Consider the following 6,278-nt stretch of genomic DNA (forward strand, 5'->3'; position numbering starts at 1 on the left):
AGGATACATTATACATACATTAAATATACATATGACTATTTTATTGAAATTCTTTTTGTCACCTATATCAAACTTCAGATTATTTTATTTCATTTTTCAAATAAAATAAAATAAAATAGAATAAAAATTTTCGAGATAAGATAGCCTACTTATCAAAAGACACAAATAGGTTTTTTTTCCTTGAGAATTCCTTTTCCTTCGGTTTGAATTTCTCCAATAAGTCAAAAGCAAATATATAGCCAATCATAATTCAGTATTGGATTTGTGCTAGTTGCTTGGCTTTTTCCTTACTTTGACAATTTGACTTAGCTTACCCAATCATAATTCAGTATTGGAGTACTAAGTTGAATAAGTGGTCACGATCGGTATTTTAAAAGGCGGAACGTGAGGTGAGGTGAGGCTTTTTATACGGTATAAAGCAAGATACAAGTTTCAAAATACATGGGACGTAAGTCATACAAATTTAATGATGAGTTATGATCTCATGCATATTAAATTTTATAATAATTTTATCAGTAATAAATAAACAAAATTAAAATTTTCAATGATTTTATAATTTTTTAAAAATAAACAACCTATAATATATAGAAAAATGTTGTGTTTTTTTTTAGGTATTAATAATTGATAATGAAAAGAAATACTTCTATATATTTATTGAAATAGTATAACACTAATGATAAAAAAAATATATGATTTAAATAGAAAAAATTAAAAAAATTATTGCCCGAGCCACACGTTTATATGCACATAATTAACATTTTTATGCTCGAATTTTACTCCTTAAGTTTTAGAATTTACGCCCTTATAAATCTACCCATTAATTTGTGCCCGAAGTAATTTTAATATGTCCAAAACTCACCTAAAAACGTTTTTGAAAATAATGATCACAACAGAAATGACATTTAAATAATTTACTTAATTATTAAAGATGAAGTGTCGTATGCAATTCACTTGTCATTTTAATTATGTCGAAATTGAATTTATTTTGGGCCATATAAAAGATTTGAGGATCTTTTTCGCATATTTTATAGATGAATAAATGTGCTGATCAATTCGTAGGGCCATTTGAAATACTGATCTCAAATTTCCAATCCACGTTGAGGATAGAATTTGAATTTTCGTTGTTGGTGTCAATTATAAGTTTGTAATATTATTTTTCATAATTTAGAGTTTTAGCCTATAAGTTTATATTTTATAAGAAATATTTCAAGACCAACGTTAAGAAAGGAAAGGGGGGTAAAAACATAAATAGGTTGTTTTAAATTGTTCGTATCGGAAAACTATATTAAAAGAATAGTTAGTATTATTATAGATTTTTTAGATCGTTATATTTTTTTATAAAAATATGTGTATTTGAAAGTTTTATTATATATTTGCTAGGCCTTGTTTATGAACTATTGTTTGATCATATGATAAAATTGTTAAAGAGTTGAGGAGGATTTAATAATTTAAACAAATTGTGAGGTTTTCATGTTTCTGAGAAAAATACACAAATTTCAAAATTTAAATTGCATATTCAAATTAAATTTTAACTTCAAATCAGTTTGCACCTAAATTAATAATTTCAAATCATGATTTTAAAGTTCATGTCCAATCGCTTGTTAATAAGAAGTTATATAAATATTAGCGTCACACATTTCATCCATTTTAATATGAGAATTGCAAAATTTTATATTGTATCGAATTAGCTATTTTTAGGACAAAAATAACAATCCTATAAATATTAATAGTAGTTTGGTAGTCAATTTGGATGTAAGTAATGTAATTATTAACTTTTCTATATATAATATCACATTTAATAGCTAGGAGTTAAGTTATTACGTATAAAAGTAATACCGTAGTTGATTTACTATTTAAAAGCTCTTGTTAACACATGTATAAGTTACAAAAGATTTTATATATTATTTTAAAGGTGTTTTATACTCCATTTTTTAAATTATGAATTACTACCACTTTTTTTAAAAACTTAATTTTTTTTCTCTTTGAACTACTATATGCCACTGAACTTCTGAAAACATTTTTTTTTGGTCTTTTTTTGAAGATTATCAGTGGCAACAAATTCAAATAGTTGTGGTATTGGACACACACATGAATGGTAACCACCCATTATAACCTAATATTTCACCATAACAATTATATTTTTCCATCATATAAATTTATTATATTATATTATATTAACACTATATTTTCTCATAGTAATAACATTTCACTATAATAATCAACATCATTATAATAAAAAGTAAATTCCGGAAGAGCCAAGAACATTCAACATTACTTATATATCCAAAAAGAATAATCAAACAACACAGGGTATAAAACTTTCAACGAAGAAGATCGAGTTTTGATACATTCTTGCACCACTGTGCTATAGAGAACTAGAAAAAAAAATTAAAAAAATAAAGAACTATTGCTCAATCATCCGGTTGAGTGTCCCGTTAAAAAATTGAATTGCAAATTGTCATGAGATGAATAATAAGATTTTAGTCGCAGAGTTGGTTGATTACAGTAGTACTTTTTTCAAAAGAGAAGGACCTATGATTAAACAGGAAGTATAAGCGTGGGTCTACCTGAGATGAATTTACGATAAAAACATTTGAATAGTTTGGTAAATCGTGTGGTATAAAGCAGAAGAAAAGCAGAATACAAGATAGACCCCGAGTAGAGAAAAGGGACGAGTGAAGGGAAAAGGACTGATGAGTAAGATGCCAATGTGAGTGGCCCAAATATGGACCCTACAAATTGGACTATTTTAACGTAGTTTGAATTATAATGATAACGATGGTTTGAAGAAGGAATCGATCTCAATTGAGCATCGTATGAAAAACAGTAAATTAGGAAGCTGGCGATAGCCAAATTCATCTTTTTGGGATGAACTTTAAACGGGGATATATTATCGTTGCTTGTTTGGCACATGAGCTGTAAAAGCTCAACCATCGCGGGGAAAACATAAGCAACTAGTAAATTTACGCGATGAGGAGAAGGAGAAGGAGACGGAGGAGGAGATAGAAAGAAACTATCTTGAGAATAATAGTTTGATATATTGATGTTGATGAAATTTGTATTGTATTGCCCAATATTAGTGTACTTGCGAGAAACTGACGTTACTGTACTTCCAACAGCATTCGCCATTGAAATTTGAATTTAATTATTACGTAGCTGAAGGAGGAAGAGATATTTTTTGGGAGGGCGGATATAATATGGTATATTTTTTATATATATATAGTTAACTGTAAAAACTCGTATGGACCGTGTTTCACATAATGTCAACGTTGTTTTTTCATCGAGCCTTCCTGTTTTTGTTTTTGTTTTATAATTTGACTTTCTTAGTCTCACTGCAAGTAGTGATTGCATCATTCAAATCCATAAGGACATGAAGTGATTATAATATTCAATGTACATTTTACTCAATTTTATTTAAAATCATTACGAAACATATCTAATCTCTTTTTTTTTTATTGCATCCAAAATTTTGATATTGCCTTTTCTAATTACACCATAAAATTGTGAAGAGTTCTAGATGCAAGTGTTTGCATACGCGTAACTGATTCCAAAAGTATTGTACTATCTTCAACTTTATCATCAAAATTGTATTTCCAATAATATTTATAATTTGTTCTAAGTTCTCGACCTCTGAACATGTATTATTTTTACCCATTCAATAGGTTATTAACATCCATTTTATTGCAATAACTGAGATGTTTAGTCATGACCTTAAGTACATGAATGACGTTTTTACAAGTGAATTTTTTCAAATTATTGAAGATTTTATCCCTGCACAATATTTCAGTGTCGGCATACACTTTACATTAATAAATATTGATTTATCAATTAAATAATACCTCTACAAAATTAGAATATTTCATGCGCGTGATATATTGCTCTAGTGTCTTGGGTACTACTTGTTATTTTTTGCAACGAAGATCCGATTGACTTGTAATATAAATTTATGGTTAGTTTTGATAGTTTTTAAAACTTATGGATGTAAATCATATTTTTCTAAAAATATGAAATATATTTCTCAAATATTATGACCAAACATAATGGTCAAATTTTCACTTAAATTGTCACCTAAATAATATTTACCAAAAATATATGAAAATCTATAACCATAAAGCTAGCTAACTCTCCAATATGGCAAAACAAACTTTTTTGTTAGTTAGTGAGGTATGTTATTTTTTCAGAGGTAAGCTTCTTTTGCCTTGTTTTTAGAAGGATAATTTTGTGTCTTTGTGATATATTCAGAGGGGGTAAAGGCCAAGCCTATCACAAATCATTTTTGTTGATTTTTTTTGTGTGATCAATTAGCTCTGAATTAGTTTCAAATAACTAGAAACATATAGAAGACATTGAAAAATTGTAGGACTTCGCTAGATGAGTTCTTTTTTTAGTTATAATTCTTGGAGACTATAAAAAGAAATCAAGATGTGGCTTCCTACATTTTATAAATATTATACTAATCGTCTTCGAATCACAAAAATATGTACAAAAGATGCATACTAACTGTCGTTCGATGTATTTTTTTAAAAATATATTTTTTAATCCAATTAAAAAGGAATGTTTCTTTTTTTTTAAAAAATAAATAAATTAAATTTCAACTTTTCATAAGATTATAAGATTAAAGGATTATAAGATTAAAGGATGTTAGGATATATTTTAAATGATTTTAATTTAAGATCATAAGTTTTCTTTATTTTTTTTTAAGCTCCGTCTAAAATTAAATTAAAACATAAAGAGTATTTCATTATGAGATTACAAGATTAAACAATGTGTCGGTATATTTTGAATGTTTTTATATTAAGATTTAAGATGAAGTCTTTTTTACTTTTTTTTTCATCTGAAAGTCGAGTCCTTCACCTTTATGCCAAAACCGTATCATTGTCAACCGCAATTCAAGTCCTTTGACTTCGTGTATCTAAAATATACTACTTTTGTTTTAAAAAGTTATAATGTGTTAACTTGACATTATTTAATAATTATGATATTTAATTTTAAGTGTATACAAGCAGACACTTATATTTGTATAAAATTAAGTAAATGAACGCATTTGTGCTACATGACATCTTACATGATAATTTTGTGTCCTATATGGCGTCATATATGTATTGTGTCATGTAGGACGCATGTGTCAACTTGTTCAGTTTTATACAAGCTTAAGTGTTTACTTGTACACATTTAAAGTTGGAGGGTATGATTATTCGCTAAAATCAAATTAAATGTCATGTTTATGTGTTATGCCTTCAAAAAAATAATAATCTATTTTTTAAAATCTATTTCAAAAAACTCTTTCCTTTTTGTTGTGGTAATATTTTAATTTCAACTTTCTATTTGACATGTTTAAGACCTCATAATTAAATTATATATTAATACATTTGACATAACTTTAATATAGTACCATAAGATAGAAATTGTTTTTAATTTATTTCTTAGGATGTTATCATTTTAATGGGCAATTCGAGGCCTCCGACTCTGTAATATCTTAGTTGTACGTGTCAAATTCATCAGTATAAACTATTTATAACACCTTATATAAAAAAAAAATGTACTCGATGCAGTATATATAATTTTCTTTCGTTTTATACAAAATAGAAATGCAATTTATACACCTCTGTTTTATAAAGCGAGCAGAGGGAGAGTGTCGAGCGAGAACAGAAGAGTGGGGAGCAAGAGTTTAGAGAAAGAGGCAATTGACAAACGTTTATAATGGTGCACAATTAAATCATATAGTAGCTACTCCATTTATTTTAGATTATAATTTGCTATTCTATTTCTATAAAAAAAAAAAGTGTTAAAAATATTGATTGTGTATCAATTACACAATTACTCTATTATTTTTTCAGCCGAGCACTTCTATTCAAATAGATAATTATACGTTTTATAAATAAGTTGTGGAAGTGTTTCTGAAGTACTTTCTAAAATTCGTTTTTTTTTTCCAAACAATCCAAACAAGCCGTTGGTCCGTCTTAAAGAAGAATGAAAAGAAACATTTTTATATTTTAATTTATTTGACAACAAATCCACAACTATGTACTTTCAATTTAAATATAGGTTTTGGAACATTGCAAGACTTGTCATGTTAAGAAGTAAATTGATGGTACAAATTTTTTTTAATTGAGTGAATAGGCGCGCTGCAAGCTACATCATCCTTGCATACAAAAGAAAAGTGTAAGACTCACCACAATAAAAGATGTATCAATGCCATCAGCTTCTACCTCGTTCGGTATTCTTTTCCAGTGACGGAGCCAAGATTTTCAATGAGAGGTTCAAAATCCGTAGAAATA

Source organism: Solanum lycopersicum, chromosome 8 (genome assembly GCF_036512215.1).
Source record: "Solanum lycopersicum chromosome 8, SLM_r2.1".
Taxonomy (NCBI): Eukaryota; Viridiplantae; Streptophyta; class Magnoliopsida; order Solanales; family Solanaceae; genus Solanum; species Solanum lycopersicum.